This window comes from Anabrus simplex, chromosome 1 (assembly GCF_040414725.1).
Source record: "Anabrus simplex isolate iqAnaSimp1 chromosome 1, ASM4041472v1, whole genome shotgun sequence".
Taxonomy (NCBI): Eukaryota; Metazoa; Arthropoda; class Insecta; order Orthoptera; family Tettigoniidae; genus Anabrus; species Anabrus simplex.
The window spans coordinates 313,270,514-313,294,686 of record NC_090265.1 but is presented as its reverse complement, the minus strand read 5'-3'; the positions used below and the strand labels follow the sequence as shown (position 1 = coordinate 313,294,686).

At 39.7% G+C, this 24,173-nt stretch overlaps 1 long non-coding RNA gene across 1 annotated transcript in view; it reads left to right on the top strand.

Moving 5' to 3' along the window:
* Nucleotides 1-3,607: 3,607 nt before the first annotated feature.
* LOC137498546 (uncharacterized) overlaps nt 3,608-24,173 on the top strand; it is a 41,292-nt gene continuing 20,726 nt past the window's right edge. The window contains exon 1 of the long non-coding RNA XR_011017825.1: nt 3,608-3,750. This is a non-coding gene — a long non-coding RNA (uncharacterized lncRNA). The remainder of the gene's footprint in view (nt 3,751-24,173) is intronic.

Here is a 24,173-nt window from a genome sequence, read left to right as displayed (position 1 = left end):
TGGTGATTCGTCCGTCGGATCGGGACGTAAAGTCTTGAGCTATTCGAGAGGAGTGGGCTATGTGCCGGCGCCGGGTTTCATCCTCTTCATTCTTACTAATGTCATTCATTTGATCGCATTAACTCATCTGATTAGGTTGACGTCATGAAAGTCATCCGGTCGTAAACATTCGCTACGAAGATTCATCTCGCTTCATACCCAAACCCCGTAGAGAAAAAGGACAAGGGTTGGACACTTATACGTTTAGAGGAAACATATATGACACAATATAGACGATAATAATAAACAAGGAATAATACATAAATCAGTCAGGATGCCATTTAAGTCCATGGAATAGAAAGCCATTTTCCTTCAATTCATGATGTCTGTTTGTCTATCTGTCTGTGTTCATGTGTACGATGCCCAGCCAAATCCACGGCAAACAAAGATCTAAAATGTTTGTCATAGGTCAGGTTTTCACCTAAGACGCGTGGCTGTGTCTGAAAGCAATTCTTGCTCAAATACATGAAACTCAAGAATTATGCGGTTTCCTATAAATTGAAAAGTCTATCGACACGGCATGTCATACAGGTGAGGCTGTCAACTACACGATTTTGAACAATTTGGAGTCACCTGGAGTACCCTCAAACATCTTGGGGTGGACGATTGTGGCACCGATTATCCTTCTCAGAAATATGAATCCTTCCCTCTGCAATGAACACGGCTCTGAAACTGATGACGAATATTATTGAAGCCACCATAATGACTGAGAATGCCGCGGGCGAAGTAGTATTCCTCGGACTGTAAGTCCATTGAGTAGGAAGCCATTTTCGGCCCGCGACACGAGGAGCCATCAGCCCGTAATATTAGGAAGCGTTTGTGCGTATGTATGCGAAGCCCAGTCAAATCTACGACACACAGAGATCTGAAATTTTGACATAGGATAATCGCTTAAAGTTGTAGGATTCCATCTTCGAAAACGGTGCTTCTGCCATTGTCAACTGTACGTGGATTGTTCAGGAGTTCGAAAGGCAAACACAATACAGCATACATCTTACCTCCAAATGGAAGGACATTATTATATTTTATTCCGAAGCTCTAAGTATTTTGTATTATACAACATGGTATTTTACCTGGTTTTAATATTATTTGTACCATCCATCTACCCGGTATTTTAAGCATTGAAAGTAACAATATAATAAAAATAAAATAATGTATTTCATGCAATTTACGTCAAAAAGATGTGAGTTAATAAATATAATGCTTTAATTTGCTTTTAAATAAAGAGTTTAGAAACATCTAACGGTTGAATTACTAAACGCGGGCAAAGCCGCGGGCACATGCTAGTTGTTTATATGTAACTACCGATGGTTTTCGCAATTACATAATTGGCCGTGTTTATACGAATTATATTTTTCTGACGTTAGAATTGTAGACAGGTAGCAATGTATTACTGCCACTAATTATTTTAACCCATATATGCCCACAGGGTCGAAAACGACCCACAATAGTCATTTGCCATCATTTATCCCCATGGATTCGTTTTCGACTTAAAATCATGATTATGTATTTGTCAACATGTTGGCTATTATTGTGAATGTGTGATTGTTGATTTGAAGCTGTATTGTTTGCCTTGTAACTGCAAACAGATTGCTGTGTTACATCCTTCAGCATAGTATTGATGCAGTGCGGCAGAAAATGCAAGTTGACAATTTTGCTGTTTATTATTTTAGCTTGGTTCTTGTGCTGTTACTTAGAGTAAAGAATATAGTTTACGACTACATGTCACAAGTTTTTTAATTTTTCTATATGGTCATATAATAAAACGAGATATTTGATATGGGTCGTTTTCGACCCTGTGGGCATATAAGGAACCTTTCGTGCATTTCATCAAATATGATCATAATTGCATTATTGCTCAATGATAAGATATAGCTTAGTTTCTTTCCGTTATTATTGCAACGTTTTTATATTTGGGGAGAGGGAATTATCACGGGAATCTATTACAGACTCGGTACTAAAACTTAAGAGTTCTTCTTCTCATGTTTCCTAGTTTCCCAAACAGTCTTATAACTTCTGAGATTTTAGAAGAGCTTGAAAGGTTATCTTCCAAACAGGAGGTTTCAACTACTGATGTGGCTACACAACCTCCCGCTGATGAAGGTCATTGCTTCAGACAAAAGGTGTAAAGGCAACAGGAACTGTTAGAAAGGACCGTACGGGACAATGTCCACTAAAGGGAATTGATGTTATGGGCAAGGAGCCTAGAGGAGCATTTGACACAATGACAAACAAGAAACACGGTATCAGTGCAATTAGGTGGCATGATAACAACGTTGTTATGCTCCTGTCAAGTGAGTACTGAGTTCATCCTATTCGACCCACGCAAAGGTACTCTTCAGCACAGAAGAAAGGAATTGCCATTCTTCAGACATTCGGTTTTCATCAGTACAATGGTTATATGCGCGGAGTGGATCAAATGGATAGCAATGTTGTTGTGTACCGGGTTGGAATTAGGGGAAAGAAATGGTGCTAGATGTTTATGTGAACGATGCCTTCCTTCTAGCTCGTTCCCTTGGAAGAACCAATGATCTTCTATCATTTCGTAGGGAACTAGCTGAAACGCTTCTTCTGAAATATGGAGTTGCGCGAACACAACCCGGCCCATCTACCCGATCAAGGAATGTCATAAAGAATGTCCCAGAAATCGCACGCAAAAGTGATGGTCATATGATTACTGTGGGTCAGAAACGTAAAAGATGTGTTTCGTGCAAAAGTAAAACCACGAAAGCATGCAAGAGATGCAATGTCGCGTTGCATGATAAATGTTTCTTAAAGTTTCATGCATAGCTTTTCATGAAGACTGAGACTTCAGTGTAAGATGCACACAGTGCTTGTAACTTTCCAGTGCTGCAATATTTTTGTGAATCTGTTGTAATTCACCATTGTACTTGAACTCATAATTATCTGTGTAATAATATTTGTGTATAATTGTAATAAACAAAACAATAACATTTCACACAATAATGGTTGTCTGTATTAGTAAATAACTGTAAGATATGTAATTACAACAATTTAGGAAAAGGTAGTTTATATGCCCACAGGGTCGTTTTCGACCCATGGCCAATCAGACAGTAACGCTAATAGAAACAAAAAATCAGTGTTGCCATTAACCTAATATCACTAAAAGAAGCAACAAATGTGAAAATGAACACTTCATTCAAAAACAAAAGTTGCGGGCATATATGGGTTAAGCAAGATACGGTATGTCCGGCCCCGCGGTGTAGGGAGAAACGCGTCCGCCTGTCACCCGGCAGCCCCGGGTTCGATTCCAGGCCGGGTCATGGGTTTTTAATTGTAAATGATTAATATCCCTGGCTTGGGGACTGGGTGTTTGTGTTCCTTAAAGTTCCTTTCCTCACATTCAACACTCTACACTTCCGCAATTCCAATTACAAACAGGTTCATATCATATGGTGTAAGTAGGGGCAAAATATCTCTATAGTTCGACGGTCCGAATATATAGCATTAAAAAGATACGATGTGATGAAACATTTATTGTTATGGTACCGTTCTTAATTTCTGTTTTGTCTACAGAATGCCCTATTGTGATCATACTTACAGATGTGGAGACTCTGTTTGCTGCTGATCAGTGCAGTTACTGCGCTCGTCGATGTGGACTCGGGATTACAATGTTCCTGTGATCTCGGTAACGCCTTCACGTTCACCGCTGCTCACGTCAAGAATACTTCTGGCCAGTGGAATACCGAGGTGACTCTGTTGTCCAACAGTAACCCTGTGTTTTTAACTCCTAAAGTTAATATTTGAAAGAATATTGGTCCAAGAATATTGGTCCAAGAGTTCCCAACTTTTTATTGCCGATATTTAATAATTATACGCCCATATGTTACAAGTAAGACTCCAAGGAGTAGCAGTACAGTGCTGCCAAGTTTCAGTGTCACGACCTTAGTGTAGTCTGGCCATGAATTATATTAAACACGTTTGCGAAATTGCTGACTGCGTTGATAGAAAGCAGTTCGGGTTTAGGAAAGGCGAGGCTCAACTTGTAGAATTCCAGTAAGATAGAAGAGATTTTAGATTCAGGAGGTCAAATGGACTGTATCGCTATTGACCTATCCGAGGCCCTTGATAGGGTAGATCATGGGGCACTGCTGACAAAAATAAGGACTATTAGACTAGAGTGGTTAAATTTCTAGAAAATACTTGTATAACTCAGAGAATTAGAGTAGATGAAGCATTATGGGGAGATAGATGAAACGTCACATAACCCTCACAAGTAAGAACCGCCCTTTAATGTTAATTTGTCACTGGGGACGTATGTAGATTCTTGGCGACTAGTACCAACACCTCCCTGAAAATAAGGCCTAACAACAGCGTGGTTACATCACGCTATGGAGGCGATGGCAATGCAGAGAAACGCGGAACATGGTTAAACACAGACATGATTTTAATTTTTTGCCAATGGAATTATTTATTTACTAACAAATAGCGTTTCAAATTTAAAGGATATTGAATTATACTGTCGTTATTACCGTCTTTTAGTGTCTCTGCCATTAAAGAAAAAAAGCAAACAGTTATAAAACATGACAGCATTTTGCAATGTTAACTTATTTAGGCCGAATTGCTAACAGCACAACAGGATGTTACAAACATATTTCAAGTTAAATAGGCATTACATGATCTTAAAAGAAAACTAGCACGTATAATATTAGCATAGGCCTAACATCTAAGCTGATGTAGCATCACTGGCAGGATAAGCAGTATTTCCTCCCTTGAAGTTCATAGTTTAATGAGAATTTCACCTACCATCGATGTTACCAATTTGCCATTCTGTTCAAAACCTTGAAATTTATGTTTTATGTATTCCAGAAAGTATGTAAGTTTCTGTCCTAATATTGGACTACCAATCAGACTGGAGCCTACTCTTTCAAAAGTATTGACATGTGGCAACATTAAATTGCTGTCTCATAAATTTGTAAAAATCGCACGGCGCAACAGCCCTGAAATGCTTGGCCTTGGCCCTGCTCAGCCCGAAGGCCTGCAGATTACGACGTGTATCTTGTGCTCGGCAGGACGAATCCTCTCAGCCGTTATTCTTGGCTTTCTAGACCTGGGCCGCTATATCACCGTCAGATAACTCGCAAATGTAATCACGCAGGCTGAGTGGACCTCGAACTAGCCCTCAGATCTAGGTAAAAATCCAAGACTTGGCCGGGAATCGAATCCGGGGCCTCCGGGTAAGAGGCAGGAATTATATACCTTCACCACGGGGTCGGCCATAAATTTGTAAACATGAGGAGATATCAGACAGAAGGCTCAACAAATAACAAGAAAATCATACACATACTCCTTTATGAACTGAGAATTTTTTAAATTATGACTATTAAATTAACTGTGGGAACATCATCTTCGGTATTCACTTCACTTCACCTACATATCACCAGCTGTTGCGTGTAGTTAATTACGTCATAGGCCTATAATCATTATGGTTGTGTGAGAATGTAATAATAATAGTTACTCACCATTGAGTTATTAGTAAATCTGTAGTCTTGTCTTGGGATTGCACGTAAACATATCTGCCGCATAACCTCGTCTTTCGTAAACTTAATGCATGCACTTCGTTATCACTATCGAAATTCTCCTTACAGTTGAGTACCGTACGCAACACATCAGTACCACTACGTACAACGTATTAGCAATTGGCACCATTAAACGAATTAAAACTCTTCTAAGTTCAGCGTTACATGGCCAAACTCATTGCTGTGTTCTTACTGAAGAGGTTCAAGCTTGCCTCGCGATGCTGACGTCACAGTATATTCTAAGGCTCTATAAGTCTTTAGAGAGCCCTAGTATATTCCAAGAACAGTTGTGAGGCCTTATATATCTAGGAGGTTATACCAAATACAGTAGAGACAATACGCGACACTGAGCGAGATATCGAGGGACAGCTATTGGAGCTCACTCTAGCGGATAGACCTGAACAGTGCTGATTCTTTCATAAGAGCACGTGTATTTTTGTGTGAAGTTTTTGGTGTTATTTATGCGTTTTCAGTGAGTTGACATAATTAAATAGTACCGTGTGTCATTCCTTGATATCTCCTCTCAACATGAGGGGAAAGGTATGTGCTGTGTTTGGCTGCAGTAATTACGAAGTAGAGAAAAGTGCGCCGTCGTTCTTCAGGTTCCCTCGTGACAAGAACATGTAAGTAATATTGCGTTTGCATATATATTCTTCCAGTGACAGAGATTTTTATAGTACTTCATAATCTTCTGACCTGCTCGACCCATATTTTAATTGGCATAAAATGTAATACGCGTATTTTATTGTATAGTGCAGCAGTTAACCTTCAATATCGATGTGTTGTTGTAGGTGTGATCTGTGGGTTTTGAAATGTCACAGAAGTGATTTGGATAAGGTGTACAAGAAAGAAGGGACGCTACGCTTATATAAGAATTATAAGATCTGTTCAGATCATTTCCAGGCCAGCGACTTTAAAAATCCTCGACTATACAGCCAAGGGCATGTTACATTTTTACTCTAATTGTACGTAAATATTCCTCAAAGCATCACTATCGACAACATTTTCATACTTTTCTTTCTTTAATCCCTCTTCTCAGATTAAAGCCGGAATTTTATAGATTTTCTCTCTGTTAGTAGGCTTCATGTTAAGAGGAAAATTGTCCAGCTTTTAAATGTTAATTCATTGCATCATGTGTGTAAGGAATGTGCCGATATTTTTATTGACAAGTGTCTTAATGTGATCATACAATGTTTTTTAAATGAGAAAAAAGATAAATCCAACCGTAAAAGTTCAGGCAGGAATGCTAAAGCTAAGAAAGTAATGTATAAATGAAAACATCAAGCCATTTCACAGCAGCCCATTTCATATCTTGTTTATGTGACTAATTTCAGTCTTTGAATGAACCTTTTAAATAATTCTTCATTCATTTATCCAGAATTGCTTTAGCAACTTCGAAGTTAATCACTCAGTACCACTTTCTTTCTAGACGTAATTTATTTATCCATTTCCGTGTATACATTTCCATTGATATTTGAATTTAGCGCGATTTGTTCAGGTCAAGTCACTAGGAGCGCCACCGTCGAATTGTCTCCCATTTTAGCAAGGCGAAATCAACACCACCTAGATATAAGGCCTGAGCACGAAACCAAGATGGCTGACAATAGAGGCAATCACCATAATGTCACTATGACATCTTACCATATGTTTTAATTGATCTGGCTACTTGAATCTCAAAATAATTACCCCAAACCCTCATTCTTTCATATAAAAGTCACTTACACCTTCAAGAAACTATTTCTGAAAAAATTAGGGATAGTTGATACACAAGGTTTCTAAATAATGCTGAAACTCAAGTGAGGTTCAAGAATTAAGGGAATGGCAGAATACCGAAATTCATAATAAATGTTTTATTTTGTCCCCCTACCCACAAAAAAATTGAAAGCAACAACACACTTATTTACATAAATGCAGATTTGCATGAAATTCAGTCCTGTTGACAAATAACACGTTTCTTCCTCGTCAATACATTCTTTGACGTGGAACTTTTTTTCTTACAATAATTATTCAAAAGAATGTTTGTTGAAGTCCATACCAGTTTTCTACAAACACATTCTGATGTATGTCTGTTATTGCATATATCTGGCTCCCACAAAAGTTCTTTATCATGAATAACTTTCATTGTACTCTCACATGCAACCTCCCTATGAGGAAACTCTGTTTCAAAATCTGTACATAATTTTGTTACTACCAGATAATTATGTATTATTACATACTCTTATTACATACTCTTATTTCTAATTATTATTATTATTTCTAATTAGATTATATCCCTCATCATCAGCATCAATGAAGTCCTCAGTAACAAGAATTCCTTTACAGTGTTCACATTTCAAATATTTTGAGACACTATAGTAACAATAACCTGCTAAATAGACTAAAATTGGCATGTCATTGTTACAGTTTTCAATATCGTGTAAACTTATATGTACAGCTATGCTCTTACACAATGAATTATCAAAATCCAAAAAGGCAGAAGATTCAGGAGGCGGGTCAGAGAACTCATCTACTTCAATCTCCCCAAATGCGTTTGATCTTATCTTTAGAGTCAGTGATGACAGTAACCTTAACTTCTTTTCAACTTCAAACAACTGCCTCACAGAAATATTGTACTGCCCTCCTGCAAGCTGCCTATATTTCCCAAACCTGTCCTCTAATATGTCTGTTTGAAATTTTCCTAATAGGACATATGCAAAATTAAGTTTTGACAAACAATATTCTATCAACATCAACAATCCTTCAGTTGTCAATATCAAAGCAGCCATTGTTTCAGATGATAATGAACCTTTTCCACCTAGATCTCTCCACTTTACTAACCATTGTAGGAATTTCTTCAAATATTGAAGCCCTTCCCCTGAATTCGAAGAGACTGGACACATTAAGCTGTTGTTGAGCCTTACCCCTTTACCTGGTGTTTTGACATTGAAAACAGCCCACCAATCTATTATTATTTGATATTTATGAGGCTGTTTCTTTATAATATGGTAGCTTACACTTTTCACCTAACACTTTCAGCCCTTCTATAACATTGTCATTGAACACTTGCAGAGCTAATTTTACATTCTGCCTTTCAAATGATGAAGGACTTAATGCTTTGAGAGACAGACCATAACCATATTTTAAGAACTTTTCATGCTCAAGATCATATAATTTCTTAATTGTAAGAAAAGAAGCACACTGTACTGCACTGTTATCTTCAAAATCAGGGAAGTTCATGCACATATTCTCATCCTTTCGATTTAACCAGTTATTGCGAACACATTTGAGCAAGTGAACACTATCAAACACAAAGAAAAGTGGTCTGCTCTCATCAGCAGGATGCGGATAAACACATTTCAATTCATTTTCAGGTGAAAATATTTGCATGCATTTTCTGTTTACAGAACTATTATCACTAACAACACAAACAAATTTAAACCCTGTTTCCTCTAATCCTACAATAACTTTTCTTAGTACACCATGCAAATATTCTCCAGTAATTGATTTTACAGGTAATATGTGAGCTACTTCCTTAAAATCAGATAACAAACTTGAAACCATAAAACAATAAGCACCTGTTGCTAACTGTTCATCATTGAATGCTTTGCCAACAACATTACCACCTTTATAGTCCATTAATGGTTTAACATGAATTTCATCCATCATAAGCACAATGAACTTATCACTATAATTGCCAGAAAATTTATCCCTTATATATTTCAGGAAATTGTTATCGTGCTGTCCTATTCTAGGATCTACTTTTAAAGAAGAAGAAAGCCTCCTGGTGGTACATGGATGAGGCAGATACAATAAACTGAGATGTCTGACGTATGCATAGCAATCGGGTGAAATGGACTGCAATATTGAAGATAAAATCAGAAAGGAAGGACTATAACTCCTCCTCTCGTGTGACCAAAGTGCAATCTGTTCAATCATGTATTCAAGTGGTCCTTTTAGTCTCGGTTCTAACATGCTGACATGTTTCAAAAGGTATGCTGCTAAACCTAAAATGTCATTAGTGCTGTTTGCACTGTGAACCTCAGAACTTAACGTGTCAACTTTTTCAAGAAGCACTGAAATTTCATCCAAGTCCTATACAGACTGTGGGAAATGAAAGTAACCAATACTGTCTAATTTTATGTTCTTATAGTATACACTTAACTCCAAAGTTTCATTGATAACTATAGAACTAATTATTTCAAGTTCAAGGTTCAACACAATTTTAACTATTACTACACTGACTGACAGAGCAAATGCAACACCAAGAAGGAGTGGTCAGAACTTTATGCCAATTGCAGGGTAGACTGACGTCACTGAGGTATGCTCATGATGTGAAATGCGCCGCTGTGTTGCGCACGTAGCGAACGATAAATGGGACACGGCGTTGGCGAATGGCCCACTTCGTACCGTGATTTCTCAGCCGACAGTCATTGTAGAACGTGTTGTCGTGTGCCACAGGACACGTGTATAGCTAAGAATGCCAGGCCGCCGTCAACGGAGGCATTTCCAGCAGACAGACGACTTTACGAGGGGTATGGTGATCGGGCTGAGAAGGGCAGGTTGGTCGCTTCGTCAAATCGCAGCCGATACCCATAGGGATGTGTCCACGGTGCAGCGCCTGTGGCGAAGATGGTTGGCGCAGGGACATGTGGCACGTGCGAGGGGTCCAGGCGCAGCCCGAGTGACGTCAGCACGCGAGGATCGGCGCATCCGCCGCCAAGCGGTGGCAGCCCCGCACGCCACGTCAACCGCCATTCTTCAGCATGTGCAAGATACCCTGGCTGTTCCAATATCGACCAGAACAATTTCCCGTCGATTGGTTGAAGGAGGCCTGCACTCCCGGCGTCCGCTCAGAAGACTACCATTGACTCCACAGCATAGACGTGCACGCCTGGCATGGTGCCGGGCTAGAGCGACTTGGATGAGGGAATGGCGGAACGTCGTGTTCTCCGATGAGTCACGCTTCTGTTCTGTCAGTGATAGTCACCGCAGACGAGTGTGGCGTCGGCGTGGAGAAAGGTCAAATCCGGCAGTAACTGTGGAGCGCCCTACCGCTAGACAACGCGGCATCATGGTTTGGGGCGCTATTGCGTATGATTCCACGTCACCTCTAGTGCGTATTCAAGGCACGTTAAATGCCCACCGCTACGTGCAGCATGTGCTGCATGTGCTGCGGCCGGTGGCACTCCCGTACCTTCAGGGGCTGCTCAATGCTCTGTTTCAGCAGGATAATGCCCGCCCACACACTGATCGCATCTCCCAACAGGCTCTACGAGGTGTACAGATGCTTCCGTGGCCAGCGTACTCTCCGGATCTCTCACCAATCGAACACGTGTGGGATCTCATTGGACGCCGTTTGCAAACTCTGCCCCAGCCTCGTACGGACGACCAACTGTGGCAAATGGTTGACAGAGAATGGAGAACCATCCCTCAGGACACCATCCGCACTCTTATTGACTCTGTACCTCGACGTGTTTCTGCGTGCATCGCCGCTCGCGGTGGTCCTACATCCTACTGAGTCGATGCCGTCGATGTGTAACCTGCATATCGGTTTGAAATAAACATCAATTATTCTTCCGTGCCGACTCTGTTTTTTCCCCAACTTTCATCCCTTTCGAACCACTCCTCCTTGGTGTTGCATTTGCTCTGTCAGTCAGTGTATATTTACACCTTTGTGAAGTATGTCCCATGATTCACCTACATTCAGATTATTTAACTTGTCTTTCAGGTCAGTGAAATTAGAAAACGTGTATTCTATTCTTGTGTAAATTATATTCTACTTCACTCTCCTCGATTGCTGCCTGGATATTTTCATTTTCTCTTCTTCTTCTCTTCTCTTCTCTTCTCTTCTCTTCTCTTCTCTTCTCTTCTCTTCTCTTCTCTTCTCTTCTCTTCTCTTCAGGACCTTCTCGATACGTTTTTGAAATACTCAAATACCGTACGCTGGGCAATTTGGCAAAAGTGAAGGAACAGCACTGGGGATAAGTCGTGGAACCTTCAGTGGTAGAGTTATAAGCTGTCCATCCTCACAGTGGAATTCAGTATGTTTCCTTATTTCGGATGGATTAAAATGTAATTCACAAACCTGCAATTACAGACAATCAGTTAACCTAACCTGAACGAATTTCACCATGCATGTTAGAGGTTAGATCCCGTCTAACCTAATAGCCATTTTTTCAGATATCTTATACTACCATCTCTTGATTATATGAATATATTAACACACTATGAAATAAAACATTTGCGAATAAATAATGCATAACCTAGTAGGCTATCTAGTTACGTACCACTGAATACTTCGTTGGAACGAAATTCTCGCGCTTTATTGCACATATCCATTTCTTTTTTAGATCTTCATCTTTCGGAAATCTAAAAATCTGTACTTTGCTATTGGCACTGTAGTTTCCCCTACAATTAGGCACACAACATTTGTAGACCATTATTGTATTTTGTATGACAAAATTACGGATCACGTTCACAAGGCATTGCCTCAACAGTCCGCCATTTTTCTTTTAATCTCGACACCATGCACAGGCCTTATATCTAGGTGGTGTTGGCGAAATCCGTAAGTGTCGCGTATTGTCTCTACTGTATTTGCTAGTACCAACTGATGTGACGTAATTAGTTCTGGTACCAACTTAACTGAGTTCCTATTTCATAGTACCAACTTTGGTCGCACTGTTTAATTTATTCGTGGTTAGTTGCTACGGTCATAAATAAATTCTTCGTTGCTATGGTAACCAACAAACTTAGTTGCTACGGTCATAAATAAATTCTTCGTTGTTATGGTAATCAACAAATTATTGTTAAACATTGATTTTGCTCCTTGCGGAGGTTGCTATGTCAAAATTACTGATTTTAATGATTTCAGTGGTAATTATGGTATGCTAAATTTTGGTATAAATCTTCCTTCTTCCTATGTATGGTACGTTATACAGTACTTTGTTTATGTATGCTCATGAATTACTTTTTCAGCATTCGTCTACTCTGGACCATTTAAAAGTCTTATTATTATGTCCGACTCGTTGGGTGAATGGTCAGCGTACTAGCCTTCGGTTCAGAGGGTCTCGGGTTCGATTCCCGGCCGAGTCGGGGATTTTAACCTTCATTAATTAATTCCAATGGCCCGGGGGCTGGGTATTTGTGCTGTCCCCAACATCCCTGCAACTCACACACCTCACTATCCTCCACCACATTAACACGCAGTTACCTACACATGGCAGGTGCCGCCCACCCTCATCAGAGGGTCTGCCTTACAAGAGCTGCACTCGGCTAGAAATAGCCACACGAAATTTATTATTATTATTATTATTATTATTATTATTATTATTATTATTATTATTATTATTATTATTATTATTATTTATCCGGCAACAGTTCAGTTAGTGCTGCACTTTTTCCCGGCATTCGACTGGATAGGTTAGGTCCAGGTAGTGACGAAACCATTGGTCTGGATAGGCTAGGTCCAGCTTGTGAAAAAAATTGTATGGATAGGTTAGGTCCGGCTAGTGATAAAACTATTGGTCTGGATTGGTTAGGTCCGGCTAGTGACAAACCCATTGGACGGTGACGAAGCAAAGGAGGTCTCGTTAGGGCCGCAAAGCGGCCCTTAGCATACAAGGAATTCAAGGCCTGCCCAATGGCCACTCATAGCTGTCCGCCCTGTGGGTGCTGTATTTGCCGATAGAGGCGCTGTAATTCAACCTCACATGAACACCTCGTTTGGCGGTATTTCTACACATTGTGTGCTTGCTGGTGACGTCGTATTATTAAAATACGTCAATTATATTACAATGGTGTAGCCTACTGTTGCGTACCGTTTTGTAAACAAGGCTCTAGAAATAAAGTTCCTGGAACTAGTTTCCATGAATTCCCTTGCCAAGACCCAACTAGGGAATTATGGATTAAAGTAATAAGCAGACAAAGAACAGTACAGTAAATACGCAGACCATGTGACGGCAAAAATTAAGTTACTCATTATTATTGCTCCTGTTCTGATGATAATAATATTATCTTCGATATAAATCTCCTGGCTCGAGAGACGGTATCACCGTCCAGGAAGCCCGCCTCCCTCTTCAGGGGAGGAATGAAAATATTTAGTAGTTACATGGTCCGTTAATATTAGCATATTATTTGGAAAGATATAAACAATGCCAGACTCCTTGGGTGTCATGACCATCGTATTTGGCACAAATATTGGAGTAGGTACCCCTGGACTTGAAGGCTCTCTCATACTTTCATAATTTCCGTGGTATAGGCCTATTCTACATGAAACTTACATTGAGAATTACCAGTGTCGAAACTGTGATTTGAGTCCGGCTCCATGGCTAAATGGTTAGCGTGCTGGTCTTTGGCCACAGGGGTCCCGGATTCGATTCCAGGCAGGGTCGGGAATTTTAACCATCATTGGTTAATTTCGCTGACACGGGGACTGGGTGTACGTGTCGTCTTCAACATCATTTCATCCTCATCACGACGCAAAAAAGACCTGCACCTGGCGAGCCGAACATGTCCTCGGACACTCCCGGCACTAAAAATCATACGCCATTTCATTTACCGTGCAATATTCGACGAGTGCAGCTGCCCATTCTTATCACGGAGACTAAGTTAATGTGCTCGTATATGCGGGAGGAAGAGAGGAATAGTTGTGGAACGTAAAGTGACATAATATATAAGTAGTTCCTTTTTACCTTTCAGTTTTTCGTAAAAAATAACCAGAAAAGGAATAAATGGTCTCCTGTAAGCTTCTAAATGGTTTTCTTATTTTTCGGAATAAAATAAATAAAATGTATCTTTTTCCAACTTTTGCAACCGTTAGTTAGTGAACAGATCACACATGCGGATGAACCGACAGCAACGAATCCTGAGTTAGCAAGAAATTTTCAAACACAACTGGAAAGCATCGAAAAGGAAGCCGAAGGAACACCATGCGTTTCTATGTCGAGTGCTGCAATGGCATATATTGGAGGGTATTTGGTAAGAGTTGTCGAAGACCACATGCCATGTCAAGAGTGTGTGGACAAAATTATTAGTACCCAGAGTCCATTTCCACTAACGTCATTAATAAAAATCAAATACAGAGGTGTCTCAGGTATTCAATGCCAAGTTTGAATGGTCAGCGTACTGACCTTCGGTTCAGAGGGTCCCGGGTTCGATTCCCGGGCGGTTCGGGGATTTTAACGTTGATTGGTTAATTCCAATGGCCCGGGGGCTGGGTGTTTGTGCTGTCCCCAACATCCCTGCAACTCACACACCACACATAACACCATCCTCCAGCACAATAACACGCAGTTACCTACACATGGCAGATGCCGCCCACCCTCATCGGAGGGTCTGCCATACAAGGGCTGTACTCGACTAGAAATAGCCATACGAAATTATTATTAATGCCAAGTTTTGTTTCACTGCTGATGAAACTGGGGCAAGTAACGGACGAAATGATATCGGTAACGCTGGACAGTACGAAAATAGCACATACATTAACCGAAATACTGTTGCCACATGTTGCTAAAAATCCTATTCTACAGTGTGGGAAAAGTGATCATTCTGAGGAACTAAGCAGAATAATACTGCAGAAGTTTCTGCGCCCCTGTCAGTAACTGCGCTATGGCATAACAGATGAGTATCGCCGAGAATACTTTTTGGGAAAAAAAGACAATATATGAGAAGAAAATATCAAGAAAAATGGTTAAAGTCGATCCTTTTCATTGAAACTCTACGGTGCGGTAGTAAAAATATCTAGTGCAAAACTTATAAAACTTATATATTTTTAAATGCCAGACAAATTTCGACAGTTATGTGTGTTATATGAAATGAAAATCCACAGCTGAATTGAACTCCTAGGGTAAAAGGTGAACATTTATTATTTTCTACTTCATTTTGCTCAGTAACGTATATAATATAAGGAAGTATAGTGTAGAAATAAATTTGTGCTGGTTTTAACTCCCGTTAGCAATGCTGGTGTGTGCTGATATGAGGTGGTATACTAGCGCTGCAGTGGTCAAGACGCGCACTGCCAGGCGGGTACTGTTTCTGAAGAGAACACTGCGAGTGAGCAGGCTTTGTATTCCTTGTAGGCTAAGAGCGGCCTTAGTCCTCTAGCTTTAGCACGATCTACACATCACTGAGTCCAATTTTAGAATTAACACGCTGCGTTTTCTCCGGATGAAACGTAATGGTTTGCCCTGGACCATTTACAAAGGTTATTACTCCTTATGTCGAAAATTATATTTCTATATTTTTTCCCCATGAATTATAGGAGTGACATCAGCGTAATCTATGCTTTACAGTGGCGAGATTCGAAATGATTGTATGGCTAGCTCTGAAACATTGAAAAATGTTATTTTTCTCCTTGTTAATTATTAATCATGGCTGGCGGTAGCACGAATGGACTCTGTCATTGACTGAAACGTCACTCCCATAATTCCAAGACAGCGATATGTTATTGTTATTAATTACATATGCTCATTCTTTCCATTCTTCCTCCCGACTACAGCGATGTTTAGTGTGTCGGTAACATTGCCCCATCATATTGCAAGGTCATATTAAACTATGTCCTCAACCAATTCACAAATTCTTCAAGAAACTGCAATCTGATATCATCTCTTGATGTGAATGGAGAAGCATCCACTTCTCTCTTTCTGCTTCCAATTGACTTGTTCTTAATGTTCATAACTGTCCACCAACTTTTAATGAAGTTAAGAAAATATTTTACTTCAGAATAGTCCCTTGTAGACACTGCTGTAATTGTCTCGTTACAAAAAAAAAATATTACGAGCAGGAGCCCCATTCTGTCTCTCTATGACTGTTGGAAATACCGACTTGTAATTACGTCTAGAGGCACACTTCAATAACTTGTTGGTCTCTAACTCGTACGATTCTCCCAACACTGAAAACTGGGCTTTGAAAACTGTACAACCATGACCAACGACAGGATCAAATTTGGGATTAAAAAAAAGTTTTAGCTTCATCACACAGATTTAACCAATTATTTCTGACAGATTTAAGGACATGAACACTATCACATAGAAAGTAAATAAAAGAATCACACTTTGGGTTGGGCATCTTATAATTTAAACTTTCACCTAGAAGAGAAAACCTGTTGCGGTTTATCCGATTATTATCAGAAATAATGTTAAGCACAGTAAAAATGCAATTTTGGACAGTGCTTATAGCTTTTTTTTGTCAAGTTAGCTAAGTCATCACCTGTTAAATCATTTACTGGCACCAGTGCAACTACAGCAGAAATAATCCCCAAAACAGAACTTATCATAAAGGCCTGAATGGTTCTATCTAACTTTCCAGTTTGATTCTGAGCATGGCCATGCACAACACCTGACATAAACTGGCAATATGAGTTCACATACATTTCATCCGAAAGGAGAGTTACATACCGCTGTCTTACAGAAAGACCACGTGCTGTATTCTTAAGAAAACTCTCATTATTTCGATCAGGTGACGCATGTAAAGCATTTATTATGCGTTTGAGATGTCTGTAATGAGGAAGGAAGATAATGTTTTGATTTCGAATAGCAGTACCTATAACAAGAAGAAGATATGTAGTAAATTAGAAATGAAAACTGAAAAAGAAGGCAGGAATATAACTTCTTGGACACACACAGGAGTTGAAACTGATGGCTTAAAAACACTGCTTGCTTGGAGTCTGGAAATTCTCAGGCACAGTTTCCTGTTCCTCATCTTCCCTCGGTTGTTCTACCTCCAGTGACTCGTACCGATTTCTCACAGACACCTGTTCCGAATTCTGATCCTGAATAGAGCCCTTAGTTTGATAAAGGAAGGTAGCCATTATTTACGGAATAATGAAAAGAAAAAGAAAACTAAACTTAATCCGTGCAAAATAAAAATGAAAGGAAAGAAATATTGTCTAGGATAGTTCACAAAGATTACACGACAAGAAGGTAATTAATATGTTATACAACTACACAACAATACTACTTAGTTGTACAAATTTTTTCGTGCAATACGTCTCTAGTAAGACCCCAACTAGAGTATGGGACCCTCACCAGGATTACTTGATTCAATATCTGAAAATAATCCGAAGAAAAGCAGCTCGATTTTTTCTGGGTGATTTCCGAAAAAAAGAGTAGCGTTACAACAATGTTGCAAAGTTTGGGCTGGGAAGACTTGGGGAGAAAGGAGACGAGCTGTTCGACTAAGTGTTATGTTCCGAGCTGTCAGTGGAGAGATGGCGTGGAATGACATCAGTAGACGAATAAGTTTGAGTGGAGTCTTTAAAAGTAGTAAAGATCACAATATAAAGATAAAGCTGGAATTCAAGAGAACAAATTGGGGCAGATATTCGTTTATAGGAAGGGGAGTTAGGGATTGGAATAACTTACCAAGGGGGATGTTCAATAAATTTACAATTTCTTTGTAATCATTTAATAAAAGACTAGGAAAACAACAGACAGGGAATCTGGCACCTGAGCGACTGCACTAAATGCAGATCAGTAGTGATTGATTGAATTCTTCATCTGAGTGTGATTCAATGAAAGTCACAAGATCTGACAACTAGTCTTTAATATAGTTAACCATTTTCTTGTAATGCACCTGAGGTTCCAGCTCATCATTTGCATGACATACACAAAAATTGTTCAGAATGTTGCTGAGTTGTGACCACTTCTGTAACTTTCCCTTTGATAAGCAATCATTCTTACCTACAATTTCCCTTTTCACAAACACTGATAGCTCCAACAACACTGACACTTTTATTGCTACCTCAACTTTTGGTACCTCATTGATTGGCCGAGTGTATAATACGAACTCATTTTCACTACTTTTTGTGAACCATCTGTTTCCTAAACAGTCAACAAGGAAGGTTGTACAGTCTTTAAGACTACAAAATCTACAATTTTGTCTTTCTCAACAAGTTTTTGGAATTCTTCCTTCTCCCTTTTCTGAATTTATTTACGCCTGTCATCTGGAACTTTTCTTATAGAAGGATTTGGTTTGGTTAAATAATAGGGAAGGTTTGGGAAAATCCTATAGAGAGCGCCAGACTTTAATATAGGCCTGTCTGTTTCCTTGTTTTCCTTTCACCATTGTGATCAATGTAAGTCTCAAATATTTCCACATCTTCAGGAGCAAAGTCTTTCACACACACTACACTATATAGATGAAGTAGGGTTCCAGATGTCTCTGGGGTTACACTTCAACCACGAAGCTTACATTGCAACGTCCTTAGGAAATCTGAACACTGAAATGCATCCTTCTTGATTAGAATCATAATTGTTGGAGCACGAAGAAATGCAGCAGTTCCCCGGCATCTGAAATTAAGCTTAGCTTTAGTTCTGGTTGTCATACTTGTGCAACGTAAAATAAAATAACACAATCATGCGTCACTTTTAAACTACTGCAATTTGAAAAATACAAACACAGAATGGCTTTAAAAACGACGTGGTTTGTCACTATTATACATACTGCAACAAGAAAAGGCTCGCCTTTGTCGTAAATTTATGTCATTCCAGGGTACCAAATAGCATGTAAGTTAATTTTTAAAACTTTAACACATAAAATGTCTTCAGTATACTCTGAATTTAAAATAATGCCATCAAGTTAATTTACGCACAACACAAAATATAATGATACACCACGTTAGACGTTTTTACAAATTACGAACACAGAAGTCACAGGCTTGACTCCTTATAGCGCAGTCTGACCATGTATAATCACATATAATGCTTACCTAGAGCTACAAGCAACACATGTCAAGCTGACTGGCCTGTATTTATCCGGTTGATGTTTATCGCTCTTTCCCTTGTACAATGGGGCTACTATTGCAACTCCCCATTCGTTTGGTATCGCTCTTTCGTGCAAACAGTGATCAAATATTTCAGTTATGGCACTATATCGCAAACTATTGTCCATAGTATATCCCCAGAAATCTTATCAGTCCCACATTCTTTTATAGCTTTCAACTTTCGTATCTTTTTTGGTAAATGTCTTTAAAATCGTAGGTGCATTTCAGTAATTGGTCAGTATTAGTCACCTCATTTACCTGAATATCATATTTATATATAAATATACCTTTACGTACTGCTGACTGAATACTTCTACCTTCTGCAAGTACTCACATGTACAATTCCCTTGTTCATTAATGATACCTGGATGTCCTTCCTGGAACCGGTTTCTGCCTTAAAGTATGTATACATACCTTTCCATTTTCCTTACCACCTTCGAAGATATAAAATGAAATGTCGTATGGCTTTTAGTGCCGGGATATCCCAGGACGGGTTCGGCTCGCCAGGTGCAGATCTTTCTACTTGACTCCCGTAGGCGACCTGCGCGTCGTGATGAGGATGAAATGATGATGAAGACAGCACACACACCCAGCCCCCGTGCCATTGGAGTTAACCAATTAAGGTTAAAATCCCCGACCCGGCCGGGAATCGAACCCGGTACCCTCTGAACCGAAGGCCAGTATGCTGACCGTTCAACCAACGAGTCGGACTTCGAGGATATATACAGTATCCTTTGAGTGATCGTGCAGCAGTCAACTACCTCGGCTAAATCGGAGGCTTGTATATCCAGAATCTTGTGTGTCTCAGGGTAATAACGGGATTTTTGTCTCTGGGAGTCATGATAGGCGAATATCAAGAAAGGCATAACTACTCGAAATTAAAAACAGGAATATATTAACTGAAATTTATTGAATCTAAAATCAAAATGTCATGAACGACGAAATAGAACAGTAGACTATACAAAAATAATGACAGAAATTCATGAATTCATTATTCTTAACAAATTATTTGAATGTCACATGGCTTCTCAACTTTTCATTCTTGTCTGAGGGGCTACTTGAATTTAAAACCATCATCATTAATAATTATTATAGTGCAACAAAAACCTGAAAGTCCCTGAATTCAGGCTCTATTAATAACCGTGGGTTAGTCCACTTGGTTCTTGAAAGTTTAACTCTCGGCAACCGAGCTTTAGACTTTCGTTATTATTAAGGCTGTCCACTAACGTAATACCAAAGCAGGGTACTTTGTATATCATTTGGACCCTTAATTGTATCGGAGTGGACCAATCATTGCCATTTACTGATATTAAAGTGTGTTACTCATTCTGATGGCAAGACATAGCTCTTAAAAGTTAGTCAAATGATTGAAGATCGTGAAGTAATATTGCATCACTTGTGCCATAAACTTAATTCATCAAATTGTTAAATATTAAACAAATGCTCAACAACGGATTTCACACAAATACTGAGTTCCAAAAACCGAACAGTAAAGTTTACATTAAACAAATGAAGTTAACCTTTAACAAAGAAAACACCAATATCATTCAGGTTAAATCTAGGTTTATCACTTGAACTTGCTTGAATAATCGATTACGATTCTAAACTGAAGAAGTTTACTCAACAAACTACCTGATGTACGATATAAAATACAATTCAACCCCGAAAAATAGTTTCACTGAAATGGTTGGCATTATAGTCTTTTAACTTTAACAGTGTTAATTGAAATTGCTTTAATTTGTTCGTTAGAGTCAGTTGTGAGAACAATCACACTTGTTCTCGATGAGCCTATAAGGAAACCCTGAAAAACCTATGTATTCCTACTAAGTTATCGTGTTAACATTCCAGTACGTTATCAAAGAAGCACTAAAATAAAACAATATATCTTAAATAAAATTGTAGGTAAGCCTTAAATGCAATCTTTCCACCGAGGAATCCATCTGCAACTCAAAAAATCGCATATAAATTCAAATTAATAAGAATACAAAAACACAACCGTAATAATTATTTACAATCATAGATAGTAAACCTTAAAATACCCATGGACTAATGGTGAACTAATCAACTGTTACGTGGAGCTTCGTGCAGTTACGAACCTTCTGCGTCAGCTAGGTCACTCAACACTAAATCTGGATAGGTATCCTAGCTACATCATTTAATCGAACCTGCCAGGACTGAAAGTTACTCCACGAAGCCTGTCCCGTGACAATGTCAGGCCGCTTACCTATGATGTCAAGGCGATGACAGTACTATCTGCCATCACCTATGTCCAACACTATCATCTCTACAAACCGAACAAAATAACCTAAGATATAGAAGTGGACCATCAGTCCATCCCAAATCCAAATATAAATGCCAAACGTGAACTACTGACTATCACCGTGTTCATCTAAACGTCGAAATGGTAAAATAGTAGGAGACTTCATTGTTACGAATGGTCACTACTGAAAATCTTAGATCATGTACGTCACCTAACGGTGAAAATACTGAAGATACTATTGATCTCTCATGGATATAATTCCATAACCCGAGGATTATATCAATCTCCGCTGTAGTTAAGTTTCGAATTGTCATTGCTACTATAAATTCCCAACGCAACAGCTGCATCACCCTTGAATTTGAACCCATCATCACCCCATCTACGATCAAACAAATCTCTCTCTAGCTAACACAGCACTATTATAATGAACCCAATAAAAGAAGAACACATTTGTCATATCATTTCCAAAACAGAATTTTTACTGATGCACTTTAAAATAATGAGACCTGAGGAGTTACTACGCATTTAATAAGTGTCAGTTGTATATCTTGGAACATACCCGTACAATCTTTCTGGACATCGGTTCTGCATAAAGCCCGAACCAAAATATTTCCTCAAAATATCATCTCCTACCGTTCTCAAAATCATCGGACATTTTACCTACAAATCCCGGCACTGTACAGAAACATCATCAGGACTCCCAAGCCTGTAATATCTTCACAGCATGATGAAATGGATCTCAGGAACTCACATCTACCTGGACCACAAACAACGTGTTCTCGATACAATATGCGAAACAACGGCGAGAAATCACACCCAATACAAATTGTACACTTATGAATGACATAATAATACCGAAGTGGTGACAAACTTCCAAACTCATTATCACTCGGGTCTCAAACTCTATCAACCGAAGCCTCACACTATCACCTCTCAACATAAATCTGAAGTTATCCGTTAAGGGACCAACTTCTCCCATAATTACGTTTACTTTGACAAATTGCGTTACACATGATTGTGGCAGTTGTTATTAATTTGGAGCTAAGATAGGATTTAACTTCCGCACGCATTACCATTCTACATTCTCGGATTCAATTGCACACTTCTAGAATATGACGAAAACAATAACTTTAACCACCACCGTCAAGCCAGATTACAGTGGTGCCGCGCTCCAGCAACGTGGAACTGCGCTGACTGGGGACGTATAGTCTTTAGTGACGTGTCCCGTTTCCAACGGTGCCTTGACGCCAACCGCAGACGTGTTTGGAGACGTCCAGGCCAGCGTGGGGATCCTCCCTTGACTATCGCACGCCACACAGCCCCAAAACAGCGGATGATGGTCTGGGGTGCCATCTCCTTTGATAGCCGCATCCCTCTGGTAGTCATTCCGGGCACACTGACAGCACAGCTGTATGTTGATGACATTGTACGGCCGGTTGTGTTACCGTTCCTTCAGCGACATCCAGGCTTTGTTTTCCAACATGATAATGCCCAGCCGCACACGCCACGTGTTGCTATGAACTGTCTTCAAGCTTGCCCTATCCTTCCTTGGCCAGCTCGGTCGCCTGATCTCTCTCCCATAGAGCACATTTGGGACGTCATGGGAAGGCGATTGCGAACATCCCGGAATGTCGGCGATTTAGACCAACGGTTGGAGACCGTTTGGCACGAAATTCCGCAGGGCACCATCCGGGACCTTTATCAGTCTATGCCACGTCGAGTGACAGTTTGCATCCAGACCAGGGGTGGACCAACACCCTATTGACGTCCTCACTTTGTAACGCTCTAACTCTGCAATAAATCATTCGATTGTTCTGCACATTTGATCGTTTGTTTTTGTATGTCTGTTCCTCACATCCACCGATTTTTATCTCCATCGGACAATTCTTTCCTGGTGCGTCGTTTTTTTTTATACAGTGTATTTCTGAACGTTTAGTCTTGGAAATTTGGAAATATTTTAACATTGCAGACGGGAGACGAGTTAACTCGTGTTTGGCTGGCCGAGCGTTGAGGGCGGGAGGCGAGTTAACTCGTCTTCACGAGACTCGTTATGTTCGTTAAAAAAGTAAACTCGTGTCCTCATACCGAGGTAGTGCAGCTCTTTTCAGGCAGGTGAGAAATAATATTTTCTTTGCACAAGATGCCTAAAGTAAACAATCCTTATCGTGCCTTTTTCAGAATGCCCAATCACAAAAGAACTGTCATCGTTGGCTATGATAGGTGGATACTTCGTTGGAATTGCCGAAGAAAATTCACAGTGTTTGATCCCAACAGCCTCTTGATGTGCCTAAATAAGGTACAAGACCGAAGTGCTTTGCGTTACCCATCGAGAAAGTTTTTCTTTTTCTTAAGAAATGTTCCTAAATCCACTTCGCATGCTATAAAATATGTAATAATAATAATATTATTTGCTTTACATCCCACTAACTACATTTACGGTTTTCGGAGACGCCGAGGTGCCGGAATTTTGTCCCGCGGGAGTTCTTTTACGTGCCAGTAAATCTACCGACACGAGGCTGACGTATTTGAGCACCTTCAAATACCACCGGACTGAGCCAGGATCGAACCCTCCAAGTTGGGGTCAGAAGGCCAGCGC